Source organism: Dermacentor albipictus, chromosome 1, assembly GCF_038994185.2.
Source record: "Dermacentor albipictus isolate Rhodes 1998 colony chromosome 1, USDA_Dalb.pri_finalv2, whole genome shotgun sequence".
Classification (NCBI taxonomy): domain Eukaryota; kingdom Metazoa; phylum Arthropoda; class Arachnida; order Ixodida; family Ixodidae; genus Dermacentor; species Dermacentor albipictus.
In genome coordinates this window covers 189,609,182-189,627,208 of record NC_091821.1, presented here as the reverse complement: position 1 = coordinate 189,627,208, position 18,027 = coordinate 189,609,182, and the positions used below count along the sequence as shown (strand labels likewise).

At 46.8% G+C, this 18,027-nt stretch overlaps 1 long non-coding RNA gene across 1 annotated transcript in view; it reads right to left on the bottom strand.

The window, feature by feature from the left end:
• Positions 1-3,339, bottom strand: part of LOC135898043 (uncharacterized) — a 49,839-nt gene extending 46,500 nt beyond the window's left edge. The window contains exon 1 of the long non-coding RNA XR_010563245.2: positions 2,824-3,339. This is a non-coding gene — a long non-coding RNA (uncharacterized lncRNA). The remainder of the gene's footprint in view (positions 1-2,823) is intronic.
• Between the last annotated feature and the right edge of the window lie 14,688 nt (positions 3,340-18,027).

Here is an 18,027-nt window from a genome sequence, read left to right as displayed (position 1 = left end):
AGAATAGCCAGCGCCGGTAGTGCAAATAGAAAGCACGAGCGCATTGTAACAAGCAAATGAATGTAGTCAAAGCTTTCCCGTCGACGAGCACATATGCAGCAGAACTCGGGGGAAGCTGCAAACGTAAATCATAGAAAGCCGAAGAAAAATAAAATGCATAGCGAGAAATTCATAGTGTACACATGGTTAATGATAACACCAACAAAGCCGTGTGCGACCACTATACGACGAGTATAGGTTTTCTTACTACAGAGCTAGAAAAGGTCTCTTCTGAAAAACTGGTGCAGAATTTTAACACGCTGTCTTCACCTCCGTCATTGAACGAACAATAGATGGTTCCCCACGAATTTACATGTTCTGACTCAATTTGCCGAAGAGAGAGAATGTCTGCACCCGACATCTCCTCTCGTGCTTTTGAGAGTATAAGTGAAAGGCGAAGGTTGAGTGGAACGCGACACAAAGAAGGACCTTAGCTGTGGGCTTCTCCACACGTCTTCTTTCAGTCTGAACCGATAAAATCGTATTCCTAGAGGTCCGCTGTATCACGTGACTGCCGAACTAAACATGTAGGATAAAATCTAATTGCATTTAGTTACAGTAGAACGTTGTACGACGTCGTATGTCGATTACAGCCATAGGAGCTTTAATACGAGGGCGAATCAGAAAGCATTTGCCCCTATTTTTTTAACCAAATTACGGCTGTAAATGCGAAGTCAACACATCCATTCCCAGTGGCGGACCTTTCATGGACCGGCCTGGCCTTATCTGCCGGTAGCTCCGTGGCATGGCGCTGCTGGCAGTTGTTGATGGCGGTAGTGCTTCACACACTTCACACGCCCATGGCGTACGAGCAACGAAGGGCGATACGTTTTCTATGTAGCAAGGGACGAACGCCCATCGAAATCCACAGGGAAATGCAGTCCATGTATGGGAAAGGTATCTCGCTTTGATAAGCGTGAGGTGGTGGTGTTGTGATTCAGGTGCAACGATGAAGCCAAGACAGTAGTTCGACGATGGTTCTACAGTCAGCCGGAGGAATTCTAACGCGTGGACATCTCCAATTTAGTGCTGCGATGGGACAAATGTATGAACCGCTTCGAGGACTATGTGGAAAAATAGTGTAAGGTACGCAGAATAGTAAGTTATATTTGTAATTACCTGTATGTACCTTACTTTGGCTAATAATAAATAGGGGCAAAGACTTTCCGATTCGCCCTCGTAATTATACCAACTTTCGCATTATAGCTCTGCGTAGCCGATAACCCCGGATGTAAGCACATCTTAACTATTCGCAACGCCCTCACAGCACGTTGTAAAAGGGGGAAAGAAGAGCGCCGCACTATATTTAACGCCACTGGAGCAGCAATACCAAGACCAGCTGAAGCTACAGACGCTATAGTATCAGATGATGAGGATTTGAGAATGAAAATCCGTGCCCTTCGCACTTTAATCGGTGAAAAGTGACTCCATTCAAGGTATTCTTTCGCTAAGTTAAATGGAGTCTGAGCACAGGTGATATTTCATTGCAGATATCAACAGAATGAATGGCCCGAAAGTGCTCGAAGCCAGCTATGACAGCCTGCGCCTGGAAAGTACACGCCAGCTGTTGCTTCGGTGCGTGCCATCGCTTAAGAGCGTGGCAAGGAGACCTGGGGTCGTATTATGTAAAAGTTATTTTTATTTATCGTTCTTTTAATCCTTCGTCATGAATAGAACGAAGCCACGACTTTGTTATCACGGATATCGGCCCCTCGCTGCGATGGGTGACAAGACTTGAATTGAATCGACGAGAAAAACTCCTCACACAACACGGCCTCAGGACAGCCCATCTTTCTGTTTACGACCAAAATCTTAAATATGAATGAGAAAGGAAAGGAAGGCAATTCAAAATTTCCTCCCTTCGTTTTATGAATGAGTCACATAGTTGTCTCCCGATCGCTGAGTAAAAGTTTCTGGATGATATCGTAATGAGTGTCGTCCTACGGTCGGTCAGGTGCAATAATACGACCGGCATTTCTGGTTTCTTGAATATCATTAACGAGCCGATTGATACTATTTCTCGGCAATGTCTTCTGACTGGACTTGCGTTACTCAGTTTTACGACGCGGTCCATTGACAATACGCGTCGCCGAACGCGATCATTTAACAGTGATGCGGCGAGTGTTTTGGCGTCCAGAAAATACGACACAAATCGTGCATGCCGCGATGTCAACGCGTGTTCAAAGAAATTCGCAGACGCACATTGTCCTACAAATATAGTCTTCCGGCCATATTTGAAAAAAAAAAAAATTATAGCGTGTCACGAAGGCACATCGAAGAACAGAAACAATACACCAGCGGATAATTACACAAACGTCGCATTCACTACCACCACAAGACGTGTTGTCTTAGAATGACTGCTAGCCGGCGTTATACGGACGACGCGTTAACAGTAACAATCGAAGACAAACACACAGAACAACTTTCTGCTGCTTCAAACATCGCTCTAAAGTCACTCGTCTTGCACACTCACAAACCGGGCAACACAGACTTCGTGCACCACAATAAAACCCTCTGCCAGCATGCGCCTTCCTGTGCGACCGGGTAGCAGCCTTTTCCTGCGAAGCGCGGTCACCGAACGGAGCGCACCCTCGCAGCCCTCGTTTCTGACAAGCAGCACTTGCTCCGTCGACCAGCTGGTGGAGGTTTCTCGGTCGACAACGCGACGGACAAGTAGAATAGCGCGGCTTCAGCCGGGTCTCGAGCCGGCAGAAGGCGCCGTCGCGAGACCGCCCGCGAGCGGCGGCGACGGCGTCCCTCTGGCCGGCAGCGGACGGACCTTACCTGAACAAAGCGGCTTCTCCTTTCCCTTTCGGTGGCTGCTCCTCCGAGACCGGCTCGCCGTGCCCCCTTCCGTGCACTTGTCTTCGCGCGAAAAGAGCGTCGCGAGTGCGAGGGCTCCCGGCGGCGACGGGGGAAGAGCGATCAGCTTGGGCGCACGCCGCTGCTCGCCCCCTCGCCCCAGAGCGGCAGCCGCAGGACCAAGGTCGCGTGCGCAGAAGGATTGAGGTGAACGGCCATCGGCAACCGCGGCAGGCGCTGCCCGAAGTCGAAGTCGCCGGTAAACCGGAATGGCGTTTCGCGCCGAGCCGTTATCACCGGAGGGCGAGCGCGCGCGTGCGGAAGACGCCATCATCGTTAGACTCCGCCTCGGGATGAGTACGGGGCTCGTAATGGAGCTTCGCGCATGTTGCCATGTGTCTGTCGCAACAAGGACCGACCGTTTCAATGGATCCCGATGGCCACACCTCACAAGATCTGCGCGGCCTTGCCCTAGCACTTATAACTGCGGCAGTGGCTCTTTTATTTTTCGACCGACGCCGGCCGGGAGGAGAGCGGAGATGACGGCCTTGCTAGAGTTGCTGTACGTCTAGGTCTTGCCGCCGTCGCGCACGAGGTTAGTTTTCAACGAAGTAGTTCGAGGTTGAAGTGCGCCCAACGTGATGATGCATTTATTTCCACAGATGTCGCAAGAAAGCAACTAGAAGCCGTGCTCGTGTGGCACCTGCTTTTCAGTTGTAATACATCCATGTGTTTGTTGGCGTCTCATGATATGACTAATAAAAATCGGGCCCCTCGGTTAATCCTCTTTCTTCTCGTTTAATCCATGGGGGCTAATAAGTTAGTTATCCGATAATAATAATAATAATAATAATAATAATAATAATAATAATAATCAGAAAGAAAACACAGGCAACGCGCACGTTCAGAGAGAGATCCAGTGAATGCACAGGGATGCAGAAAGCGGCGCGCGCGAAACGCTGGCCAGGGTAAGAAGTAATTATTTAATTACAGGAAAGTTTCGACCACCTGGGGTTCTTTAACGTGCACCTAAACCTAAGCAGACGGGTGTTTTCGCATTTCGCCCCCATCGAAATGCGGCCGCCGTGGCCGGGATTCGATCCTGCGACCTCGTGCTCAGCAGCCCAACACCATAGCCACTGAGTTCCGGAGTCCTCCATTACGGCGTGCCTCATAATCATAAAGTGGTTTTGACACGTAAAAGACCATAATTTAATTAAAGGAAAGAAAAAGCAGACGTCGAAGACAAAGAAACGAGTCATTGGCAGGAAATAGACAGCGAAAGACTTGATCAATTCCGAGACCATGCAGTTATATGAGTCGAGAAAACAACGGTGTGTGGCTCAGCGACTGCGCGGAAACCCACATGAACCTAAAATTCGATTTTGCAGCGTTTACTTTCCATTACGAAGCTTAATTCGACGACATGTATGCTTCTTCAACGATTTGTGGGCAGCAAAGTCATGCAATGCGAGGGGCGTTCAATAAACGTTTCCTTTAACCCACAACTGTAAGGTGGTCATAGAAGAAATCTCACACGACGCTTCATGCTCATCTCAATGGTAGTCGTCAAAACAGTGAACTCGTTACAAACTGCCATTATCATTTTACAAGTCTTCAGGCTGAGTAAGGTGAGACCGTGGAGCCAACGAAGTACAGGGATGTTATTAAATGGTTCCTTAACTACTTCTCATAATTAAAAAAAAAACAATCGCGTGCTCCTTTCCGAGCTTTTCCAGTATTTTCCTCACACGTCGTGACGCCAACGCGGTCATGCACGTGACATCAACAGGGCAAAATCTGTCGATTGGTCCGTGTACAAAAAACATCAGTTCCGATCCACATCATAAGAATGTTAGCACCCAATTTAGCAACACGGCTAGATTGGCAGTTCAAATATGTAAAGAACTTCGTTGAAACAACCGCGATTCCCGGTCGACCTCAGTCAGTCATTGATGGGAGCCTTCGGGAGCCATCAGTCTGTACGTACAACGAAGATGAACAATGTTTTTTCGTCCTACCGTTGCCGCGATTTACAACAAGCGCAGTATAGTTGCCTGAGTAACACGGCTCCCAATACAGATAGAAGTACTCTGAACAGTTAGGGCCTACAACAGAACTGGAAAAGTGACAAAAACGAAACCAGCCTTACGTTTATTACAATGGAACAAAACACAAAGAAGAGGAAGATGCAAACTAGCTGTTAGGCATTGTAAAGAGCAAATCTGGTCTATATACGTATTATCATCCAGTTGAAAAAGAAAAGCAGAAGTCGGGGCATTTGGCCGTCCCTATAATGGGTCAAGTCGAGATACGGGACATCATGTTCCGCTGAAGCCGGGACGGCTGGCAACCCTAGACAGCGCGCTCGGTTCTTCACATGGTTCCTCACTTTTTTCTAAATTCTGAATCGTGCCTTTAGGCACATTAGTTATATGTGTAGAGCATACACATAGATTGGTTTCGTGCAGGAAGCCTAATAGGAACGGTAGAAAAGTCCATGAATACAGTTCAGTAGTACATGTTGTTGGGCGAGTCGGTCGTACATCGTTAAGCAAGGTGCTACGAAATACAAACATGGACGAGAAGAGGACCCGTCCTTATGCTCTTCTCGTCCATGTTTGTAATGAGTAGCATCTTGCTTAAGCACGAATCCAGTGTTTGAAGCTGTGACCGCATCCTAGTTGAAGGCATGAGAAGAAAGGGGGTTAACCGAGGGGCCTGACTTTTATTAATCATATCATGAGAAGCCAACAGAGACACCAAGGAAAACATAGGTGAAGTTAATTGTACTTAATAAATGAATTAAAGAAATTGTAAATCAAGTGGTAAGGGAATACATCTACTTAGGACAGGTAGTGACTGCGGATCCGGATCATGAGACTGAAATAATCAGAAGAATAAGAATGGGCTGGGGTGCGTTTGGCAGGCATTCTCAGATCATGAACAGCAGGTTGCCATTATCCCTCAAGAGAAAAGTTTATAGCAGCTGTGTCTTACCAGTACTCACGTACGGGGCAGAAACCTGTAGGTTTACTAAAAGGGTTCTACTTAAATTGAGGACGACGCAACGAGCTATGGAAAGAAGAATGATAGGTGTAACGTTAAGGGATAAGAAAAGAGCAGATTGGGTGAGGGAACAAACGCGAGTTAATGATATCTTAGTTGAAATCAAGAAAAAAAAAATGGGCATGGGCAGGACACGTAATGAGGAAGGAAGATAACCGATGGTCATTAAGAGTTACGGAATGGATTCCAAGGGAAGGGAAACGTAGCAGAGGGCGGCAGAAGTTAGGTGGGCGGATGAGATTAAGAAGTTTGCAGGGACAACATGGCCACAATTAGTACATGATAGGGGTAGTTGGAGAAGTATGGGAGAGGCCTTTGCCCTGCAGTGGGCATAACCAGGCTGATGATGATGATGAAATCAATGGCAATGAAAGTGGATGAAAAATACAACTTGCCGCAGATGGGGAAGAAGAAGAAAAACAACTTTATTGAGGAATAAAACACTCAATGGATGGAGCCCCTAGACAAGGGCCCCACTGGCTTTCGCGCGCCGTCTTGCTTGTCGGATGATGGCCTTTTGGACCTCTTCCTGTGAACTGGACAGCGCCGCCTCCCATTGTGTATGATCCGTAATTTCTGTGTTTGTCTTTTGTGTATATGCCATACATGTCCGTGAGATGTGGTCTAAGGTTGGCGTGGCCCCGCACCATGGGCATGTGTCCGTTTATCTTTCGGGATGAACTTTATGGAGAATGTGCAGGTTGTTATATGTATAGGTTTGCAGCTTCCTCCATATAACCTGTTCTTCCTTACTGAGATTCTTATCTGGGGGTGGTAGTTTCATTCTATTTCCCCTGTGATAGTTTAAAATTGCAGATTAGTTCTGGTCAATCGGGATCAGGTCGTCAGAGGCGTCCTGTGAGCGCCCGTGGTGTGTAGCATGCGCACGAGCTAAAAACCCCGAGACAGATTTCACCTTTTATGGGTACCCAGTCATGAGGGAATCGGGGGAAACGCAGGTGGGGAACGATCCCACGTCTTCGCATTACGCATGCGATGCTCTAAGCAATTGAGCTACCGCGGCGCCGTTTCCCTATCTACTTTCTTGGGTATTTTTGGTAGCTATGTAATTGATGTATTGCGCTTTTCTTTCTTTCTTTCTTTCTTTCTTTCTTTCTTTCTTTCTTTCTTTCTTTCTTTCTTTTAAGCGCGAGGTCGCGGGATCAATTTCTGGCCCCGGCGGCCGCATTCCGATGGGCGAGAAATGCAGGAAGCCTCCGTATACCGTGCATTGGACGCACGTTAAAGAACCCCGGATGGTCAAAATTAATCCGGAGCACTCCACTACGGCGTGCCTGATAATCAGATGGCGGTTTAGCACGTAAAACTCCAGAATTTAATTTTTTTAACGCTCACTATAATACAGTTGCATTTTTCAGGAACGAATCACGTGTAACCAGTTACGTTATTGAAGAGACAAGCTGTAACAGGCGACGCATGCATGGCACTCTTGGACACTTGAAATTGGCGGGAGCTGGTCGTGCCTACGCAACACCTTCGCGGACGCGCATGTTCAGACAGGCAAGCGCGGCCCTGAGTATTTGTTTCCTGATCTTAAAACACGTCGTGCGGCATGTATGTGTCAACACAAGTCAACACAGCATTCTGCATCTCCCTGTGGTTTCGCCGTTCCCTGCGGCAAGAGCAGTACCACGTCAGAAGGATCACGTTCGATGAGTTTTGACATCGCTTTTTCCATTGTCATTCGACACTTTCTTACATATGTTGGCTAATTTCTCCGTGCGGTGTCTGTAGGTTTGATGTTGCGCTGCTAAGCACGAGGTCGTGGGATCGAATCCCGGCCACGGCGGCCTCATTTCAATTATTATTATTATTATTTGTTTTGAACACATATACACATATACACAGTTTACAGGAAAGGGAAAGCGACGAGCAGGTTGGCAACTGCCACCGGAAGGGGCACAACGCCTGCCTACTCTTCTGAAGGGAGGTGACAGCAACACGGAAATGGAAGATAGGAAGGAGAGGAGGAGAGAGGAAAGGAAGAGCAACAGGACGAATCTAAAGACTAAAGTAGAACACAGTACACTACGCACGTTGTTCTGCCCAGTTTCGACTCTGCAGCCGGAATTAAAGTGACGCCGCGTCGAACAGCCTCCACAATTATCAATCACATCCATGGCTAGTTCGCTACGCGGCTAATTGTGCGCTCCACGATGAGACGTCAAGTACAGCTGCCCGCAATCACGGTTTCACCGGTAGTCGGTTCACAATGTACACTACAAGGTGTTTGAATCCGCCACCTCCCATCTTCAAAGGAAGAAGCGTTAGGACACAGTACAGATCACACACAGTAGGGCCGGTCACTGAAGGTCACGCTACTACAGATTTCGATGGGGGCGAAGTGCGAAAACACCCATGTACATTAATCCGGAGTCTCCCACTACGGCGTGCCTCATAATAAAGATTGTGGTTTTGGCGCGTAAAGCCCGATATTTTGTATTAATTTAGCCCTTGAAATGTTGTTTATCTTCACATAAATTTATTTTCGAAATTTGTATTCGTCCGTCACCTTCCATTGTTTTCCTTCGAGGACATTAAGAGAGGTGCAGAACGCTCGCTCAGTGTGCGCGCTAGAGGGAAAGACCACCGTCTTTCCACATTTTCACATAAACCACATTTCAAGGGCTAAATTAATACAAATTATCGGGCTTTACGCGCCAAGACCCCGATCTAATTATGAAGCACGCCGTAGTGGGAGACTCCGGATTAATGAGCACGAGTGCTTCCACATTTCGCCCCCATATAATTGAGGCCGCCGTGGCCGGGATTCGATCCCACAACCTCGTGCTTAGCAGCGCAACACCAAACCCACTAAGCAACGACGGCGGGTATACATTTCAAGGGCTGCGGAGGACACACTGAAAGAACCGGACCAGCTCGTTGCAGCATGGCCTGGTAAATTAAAGATATACAGTATACTGTATTTCTGCAGTGTTAATAAAAAGTCGGGAGGAAAGTAACGTAAAGGCAATCAATTATTATTTATTAATTGCACAGTTACGTTCGTGGGGCAGTAATTGGACACTGTAATTATTTACACTTTTGAATGAAGTCATTGCAATTGGTAGAAGAAGAAACTTTAATAAAGAACAGTCCGGCAGTTCTTGCCGTGGTGGCCTCAGGTGACGGCTCGAAGTCCTTGGACTCGAGCGGCATCTTCGGCTTGCCGGACGGCCCAGAGCTGGTCTGCCAGCTCTGAACTTCTGATAGCCGCCTCCCTGCGGCGGCGACGCCTACGGAGAAGTCTGGATGCTACCTTGGATACCGAACCGCCGGTTCAGCAGGCCTTTGGGGTCACTTTGACAACAATGGCGTCTCCGCGTCTTACCCAGTACGCCGCACACGACGCAAAGATTCCGACCGCATTTTGTGGGTCATTTGTTTTTTTATTATTATTATTATTGATTTTGGTTCCGTCGCGATATAGCTTAGTGGCTGTGGCGTTGCGCTGCTGAACACGAGGTCGCGGGTTCGATTCAGGCCGCGGCGGCAGCATTTCGATGGAGGAGCTAAATGAAAAAGAAAAAAAAAAGACACTCTCGTATACTTGCAGCTTCATGCGTACGTTCAAGTTGTGAGAGGCGTTCTTTCCCTGTCCGGTCGTTTCTTTATTTGTTTTCGCGTCTTTTTTCCCGCTAGAAGAATCCCATGGGGTGAAAATTAATTCGGAGTATCCCACTACAACGTGCCTCATAATCAGATCGTGGTTCTGGCACACAAATCCCCAGAATAGTAAAAGTAAAAAAAAACATCTAATTTCATTATTTGCTCACATGCAGTGAGCTTCCTTCTGCCAGTGCAACTGCGTGCTCCGTGGCTCCGCGTAGAGGTTCCAGTGGCGACCTTCAATCGCGACAAGGACGTGTCACTGTTATATGGCATGCAGTCAGTCTCTCGGAATGGCGGATAAGGCTGCACCCTTTTACCGCGGAGGCGGCCGCCACAGATATCTACTGGCCTACTTATTGCGTGGAAAAATTTCTCACTACAGGCTAGAGCTGAAACATCGCTAAATTATTATTATAACTATCCGGTTTGAAGGAATTTGTACAATCGACAGAGAGGGAAATAATAAGATGCAAGAGCTGGCAACTGCCACCGAAAGGGACACAACGCCTGCCTACTCTTTAGTAAGTATAGGGGATATAAACATAGCACGTAGAAATTGCAAGCACTTCGCTGGCGGCGAAATGCAATAACGCTCGTGCACTTAGATTTAGCTGCACCTTAAAGAACCTCGAGTGGTCAAAATTAATCCGGAGTCCCTCATCCCGGCGTGCCTCATAATCAGATTGTGGTTTTGGCACGTAAAACAAAAGTAATCTTTTTTTATTCGTTGCCTGTTAATGTATACCGTTACGGTATTCACGGATTTTCAGTGTATACTACTGGAGGTAGTTGAACGTGTATTAATCTCGGAAATAATTAGCCCATGGTCAACCTGGGGATTAGAAAAAAAAAAAGGGGGGGGGGGGTATCCGTCGCTACGTAAAGCGATGGCAAAGCTTGTTCTCAGTGCAAGTTTTGTAGAAAAGGAAATAAATATACCAGATTTCGTGCCCTTCGGCCTACAGGAAGTGGTTTAGGGGCCTCGTATTCTTTACTTTGCTCGGCATTGCCTCCCTGAGAATTATTATACATGTACTTATGCGTTTGCGGAAGTCGGTGCTTCCGCTGTGTTTGAATCTCCTGCCTACTAGTGTTATGTCGTTGCATTTTCGGAGACGCATAATCAACTTCCGCCCAGTTGGAATATGTGCCGTAAAGTAATTGATTAAAAAGCAATTAAGCCTTTCTAAATTATCGTAGAAGTAATGGCCGCCTCACCGAGTAATTTAGATTAAGGGCTAGAAATGTGCTATCTGCCACAGGCAATTTTTATTTGGTGCAGCTTTAAAAAAAAAGGAAAGCAAAAACACCCTGCAGAAAGAATATGCAGCTGACACACATTTATATGGTAATATTTATTTACTAACGTTTCGGTCGTGACACGGCCTTCGTCAGACGGCTTAGTAAATCTTAGCAAATAAATATTTCCTTTCAAACGTGCCAAGTGCACATTCTTTCAATAGTCAACACCCAGACCTACAGGATCTTGCCTTCGAGCGTTTCACTATACCGGAAAGGCAGTGACGAAAAGCATCATTTGAAAATACCCCAAAACAGCGCTACCGCAGCCGTCGTGTGTAACTGATAAACACATTTATATATAAGCATTTTGGCACCCTCTATATGGTGTGCCAGCCTTCATTTTGCAATGTGGTGCTACCATTAAGACTCACTCACACTAGGCCAGCACGACACCAATTTCGTTCTGCTGACTGTAGGCGACAGCGTTTTCTTTTACTTCGTGTCGGCGCCTCTGCCTTAATGCGCATAGGAACTTGGTGCCTCACTCTGCGTCCTCTCTCTCTCTCTGTGTGTTTGTGCGTGCGTGCGTGTGTGCGTGCGCGCGTGTGTGTATGTGATCACATCGATCGCTGCCTGTATTTCCCAGTAGTATGGCCAATAATTAGTAAAAAAAGCAAAAAAAAAAGAGAAAGAAGATGGCGAGAAGCTATTTGCGGGGAATGAGTAAAATGGGATGTCACTGGGGACCAAGTGAGATGCCGGAGAGTCGCAGATCGACATTCAGTCTTTCAAGGACTTGATCTAGTTGATTCTTTGGAAAGAGAAGTTCCAGTATCATCCCGCGTTTTTTAATGCCAAGTATTCTTGCGGTATGCTGGTAGGTTTCTGTATCGCCTTGTTTGGTGCCTCTTCAAGAAAAAAAAAAAATGCGTCCGATGGTGGAAATCGAACGAAGGTACTCCAGAACAATAGCTTCGTCATGCGGCGCGATAAAGCGGCAATAAACTAAATATCTCCGCCCCCCCTCCCCAATAAAAGATAAGATAAAAGCAGCGCGAATGAAACTTCATTTTACGCCATACGTCTAAGTCGGAGGGGGTTGCATCGGCTTGGCGTTTCCGTGTGCGCAATGAGGTGAATCGAACGAATGATAAGACACCAATTATTTCGATATACACGACCATTTTAAAATGTAGTAGCGCTGAACTAGACGTCTGTGACGATTCCTCCAAGATTTCCAATATAAACACGTACCGCAAAGTTTGTAATTAAGAAGCATATATATATATTTTTTAATCAGTGGGTGTAGTGAATGGATTGCTTTGGTTTCACTTGCAAATGAAGTCCGCGCGCCTGGGCAGGTAATTCATCCGCAGTGACACAATTCGAGTAAATTTTGTAGGCTCCTAAAATTACACGAATATATGTCTCGACAGCAGTTAAGAGACGACCGTCGGCAAGTAAAACGCATACTGGGCACTCGGAGGTAAGTGCCGAGGCCCCCGACACACAAGCGCTCGTTCTCCCTCCCAAAGCGAGCGCCGAAACGCCGAGACGCGTTTCCTTGCAAGCGTCCGCCAAGTACGCTTCCGCGGCTGAAAACGGCCACAGGACGCTTTCGCCGCCGAGATGCGCTGCGTGAAATGCGAGAAAAGGCCGCTCCGCGGTTCATATATTGCGCTAGCCGTCTCTTCTTGCCTGATGAACACGTGTGTTCTCCTGACAGATTATTGCGTTTGCCGTGTGCCCTGATTGCACTTCATACTAGGATTAGATATGGAAATTTAACCTGCGTTTCTCTGTCCGTGTTTCGAAATCATTATGCATGGCGTGGATTCAAAGCTGCTACAAGTATTAGTAGCATTATTCAACGTGTCTGACCCTACCTACACTGTTGCGACCGGTTGTGTTCAGGAGGACGTAATGGCCAAACGCGTAGGACCCGTGCAAGAGTATTTGATGTGACTAAATACGCAACAGGGAAGCCACAACTGTTCATATTCACGTGTCATATTCGAATCCACACATCGCTAGTAATCGCGGTGCTCGAAAACAAAATCTTTGTTCCCCGCATTATTGCTCACGATTGTACACTGTTGAGGCCGGATGGCTCCTCGGAGGAGGTGGATTCGCTGCTGGCACGTGTGTCCTGCAGGCCAGTTGTCCTCAAACATTTAGCCTTCGCGGACTGACACTCTTAAAAGTCTTTCAAGAGGCCCTTTCGGCATTTTTGTCCTTCAAGTTTACGCGGTAAAAGACGTCGCAATAGCGTCATGTGTTACACGCTGTCAGGATTACTTTTAGCTCATATGCTGGCAACAGTCTATGACAGCAGGCTTCACTAAGTACAGTTGAGATTCCAGCTTCAGTTTAACATCAATCATGTTGTCGTATTCGATATGATCCGGATCAGTGTGGAGATTTGGATAGCACGTTTCGACAGCGATCCCTTCAACCCTCTTGAGGCCCTCAGCGGGGTGAAGGTCCGTTGACCACACTTTGAGAAACACTGCTGTGGGATTATCGCTCTGCTGTCGCCCTGTAATAGGGTCATGGCTGATGGCGATGATCTGGCAGAATGATGATGATGGCATCGTCATGCCAGTTGATTACGTTGACAAAAAAAAAAAAGGTCGAAGCAGAAAATGCTTATGCCGAATCTGCTTTCAGATTCAGATTTCCATGCAATTCAATGCCTTATTTGCTCTTTCTGGTGAAAGAAGCAGCCACAAATATAGCAGAGTAGCTTGACGAGGCGACTACCTCGGCCAAATGACAGCAGCGGACAGGTGGCAGAACAAAAGTAGGGTAATACGCAGTATAGATGCTACATAGACGGTATGAAATTCATAGAACAAATAAATGGGGAGGCAACCTTTATGCCTCACAAGTAAATATAGCGAATTGGAATATGCTTGACGCAAATAAACGACTCAATACGTTATTTCTGTGGAATCGTTATTTATTATTGGGGTAGCAGTTATATGGACACTCCAGGCAAATTATCGCTATCGGCATCGCCGTGAGGTTCAGTATGAAGTCCAAGTGCGACAAGTTGCTATCGCGCCCCGCACGCCGTATACTGTGGTTGCGAGGGGAAGCGTGCGCTCGAGGGTGAGCCAAGAAAGATGGTGGCTTGATGCGCGCCCAATGTTGGAGACCACGTGATAAAGCGCGCGCAAGGCACCAGTTAGGGCTTTAATTAGGGCAGGTGAACACGCGCTAGGGAGAAGGTGAGCGGCGTCTCTTCTAGCTCGGCCGCACGCGCCCTTTTTTGGAGGCAGCCTCCGGCGGAAGCAAAGACTGAGCTAGCCGAGATGGCTGGTGGCTGCATGTGCGCTGTCTTCACGCGCACCTCGTGCTGTGGGTAGCGTAATCTCGTTTCGGAGACGCCTTGAAGCGACAGGCAGAAATGTTCGCTCCCCCCTGTTGGCGCTCTTGCCGCCAGCGTCGCGAGAGCGAATGTTCGCGGTCAATGAGTGAGATCTGTTCATGTTTGCCTGTGCTAGCGTGTCACCTTGCTTGCTAATTAGTAAGCGAATGTTTGCTGCAATTAATACGGCCTATAAAACTGCGAACCTTATTTGGTGTAGTGTAATACTTTGCTAAAGCTATCAATACTACGCCTTTCCGGCGAAACTGCGTTTTAGTGTGTAAATAAATAATGCACTACGTCAACATATTGCCGCGACAACTTGGTCACATTCAAGTTGCGCGAACTTCGCATTGAACACTGTGCACGCCGTACCGTGGTGTTGTTCAGCTACAGGCGGCGATCTTCGTGGCACGGGTAGCCGGTTGGACTCGGCTCGCATGCTCCACGCGCACGAGGTGTCACACGAGAAGAAAGCAGAAGGATCGAGCCTAGTTTGAGAACGCGACTGCCGCGGATTCGTTCACGACTGCAGTGACTTTTACTTGTGGGCACAAGTTCGCCCTTAATAAATATCGTTGTTTTATTAACATCGTTACAATATGAAACAAAGGTTAACAATGAAAAAAATGTAATTCTGCAGCTCGACAAAACTAACATGTCGCGCAGTCCTAGCAATATCATCGCCATGTCGACTTCGTTATTTGGTTGCCCATTCTTTACAGAAGGGAGCCCATATCGAATCATTTGCTAGTCATAGTTTGTGCAACAGCGTTTTACATTCCATAGTTCCGGATTGCTATGTGCCATATGCGACTGTGTTAATTTTAAGATTGGCACGGTTTTGCAGTGCGGTGTCTTTCTATTGCGATAGCAATTATAGGACACTTCAGGCGAATTTCCGCCATCGTCGCGAGTTTTCGTATAAAGCCCAAGTGCGATAAGACCCTATCGCGACTCGCGCGCCGTATGCTGTAGGCGCGAGGGTGAGTCGAGAAGGATGGTGGCTTGATGCGTCGTCTTCCCATTAGCCCAGTGTTGTGCGCGAAAGGGGGGGGGGGGTTGCAGGCGAGTGCCTCTTCTAGTCCATCCGTTGCTGCGCATGGTGCAGCTCCACGCGCCATCTTGGAGGTAACTTGCGGCGGGTGCCAACGCTAGACGAGCCGCGATGGCTTGTGGCTTTGTGTGCGCTGTGTTCCCACGCGACTAGTGTTGGAGGTCGCGTAAAAAAGTTTCGGAGACGCGCTGAAGCGAGACAGCACAAAGCGTTCGCTCGCCGCTGCTCTTCATCACGCCAGCGTTGTGACAGCGAGTGTCCACGGTCATCAAGTGAAATCTGTTCATGTTTACCTGTGCGCGCGTAACACCTCGCTTGTTAATTCAATTAGTAAGCAAATGTTTACTGCAGTTTAAACAGACGATAAAACTACTACCTTTACGCGTGCAGTTGTCTAACACGTTGCTATCGCTATCAATGCCTCGCCTTTCGCGTGAGACTTCAATATCGTTTAAACTTATAGAAGCGAGAAAGCCTGAATTTATTAAGTGACGAAACTGTAATTCCGCGAATAATGCGCCTGTGAGAGACAATAAGGCACTTTGCAGACTAATAATTCGCTTTCGTAATAACAATAGCATCTTAATATTGTCATTTGTACTTCTGCACCAAACAAGAGCACCATCACTAAGAATAGAAAAAAAAAATATGTAGCAGCAGATTAATAAATACCGAGAACGCTGCAATTACACTGCGAAAAACCAATAGTGCGTGAAAGCCCAGAAATCCGTGTGTGCATCCCATGATAAAGTTGCAGAAAAATAGGCGCCTAGAGTCTTCAAGGTCTGAACGTATCCCACTGATGTGCAAATGATAAATGATAAATGCATAATAAGCTGTTTCTGATGCGGATGGAACATTGCCTCTTTAGTTTTCGTGAGGGTCAGTTTTAGGTGGTTGCACGTACACCACAGCTAAGTTAAATCTAGAGTGATATTGGCACGATTTGCTAACTCAGCAGCGAAGTGACCAGAGAAGAGCCTCGTGTCGTCAGCATAAAGAACGCAGTTCACCGACTGATAAACGGCAGCAATGTCAGTGATATATAAAATAAATAAAAACAGGCATAAAATACTTCCTCGGGGCACTCTTGAGGCGTGCAGTGCAAAAAATAAGACTTCATACGAAGGCGAGATGGACACAGTGCTGACTATTAACTGAAGTTCATTGAAAGCACACGAATATATCATGGCACACTAGCAAGCACCGCGAGAAAATGGCCGCGTATGGAAAAGGCGTGATCTGACATTCCCCTACCAAGTGGGATATGCTATATGGGGCAGATTAGATGCTGTTTAACAGGCATTAATTGAATAAAATTAAAGAAAAAATAAACTGACGGGCTCGTTATGAAATTTTATTGCCAGTACACTACTATTCAAAGACAAGGGGGCAAAAGAGACAAATAAATTATTAAAGGCATTAGCAAGGCCAACACTTTTTAATTCTGCCCCATCCTGTATTAGATATGTAAGTGGTTCAGGTACATTACAATTACTGGTATTAGCTTTTTGTGCAGAGTTCAGACCTTGCGTGAGAAGAGCTGAACAGATTAGTGTAGTAAAATTTCTTTGCTACAGGAATAACCTTGTTTACATGGTTTCTAAATTATTTATCAGCACGTCGGAAAACCTTATTTGAATAAATAATTTACAGTACATTTAGAATTATAACGTCCTCAACTGCACAGGCAATATGTACAATGGCACAATCACTCAGTGTATAATTACCATGTGTGCAATTCACCGGAGTTGACAGCGGAACCATGAACCATGGAGATCCAGCAGTCACATGCTCTGCAGCAAGTACAAAACTTTGGCTAAAGCAGTGATTATTGTTCAAGTTGACCATTTTTAGCCAAAACGTTCATGTCATGCTTAAAAGCCAGCATGTGCCAGAGGTGCTTTCACACACGTCATAAGCTTTCTTTGCCTTTGCACTAGGTGCCAAATGTTCGTCCTGGCTACTTTATGAAATACTGCACATGTTAAGCTGCTACTGCTGATTCGTGTCCTAAGGGCGCATTCACACTTGCGAGTCACAGAGGTCATGCGACCGTCAGTCGTTTGTGACCAGGCAGCGGCTCAACAACACTGACGTTCACACTTGCAAGGGCTACCTCAGCGACCTGCAGGTCACCTTCTCATTCGAAAGGAGAACTGCTGGGACAGACACCGTTCGCGCCCTTTCGGGCGTTTAGTTTTTGCCGCCGGCAATGACAGCCAGATGCAGAAAGTCTCGCGTGCTACTTCCGGGGCATCGGTGATTCGTTTAGCGGTTTGCGACTCGCAGTCGCAAGGATGGAAAATCGAGCAGCATGCGACTGGCCTGCGACCATCACTTTTCGACTAACGCGACCATTTGCAACCACAACGGTCGCATGACCTCTGCGACTGGCAAGTGTGAATGGGCCCTAAAGCAACATGGGCCCTAAAGCAACATGGGCTATAAGAGATACCATAGTGAAGGGCTCCAGATACATTTTCATACCACACCTGGTGTTTTCTAACATACACACAGTAACATTTTGATGTTGGTTCTTCTTCTTGCTTCTCCGTTCTTCGTTGGAATATGAAGTCTCTCGTGTGACGATCAGCAGTGATGATCAAACACAGACAGGAAGCAATGTAGACAAGATGGATAATGAATGTTTATAGCTAAACATTTACATGTAAATAAATTACAGGTAATGCAGATTAATTACAACTTGAACAATAGAGCAAGCAGTGTCTAGCTCCTCGACTGTATTAATGACTGTTAGAGCCCATACTACTGTACTGTGCCTCACTCATCTACCAGTAATCCTGATTTC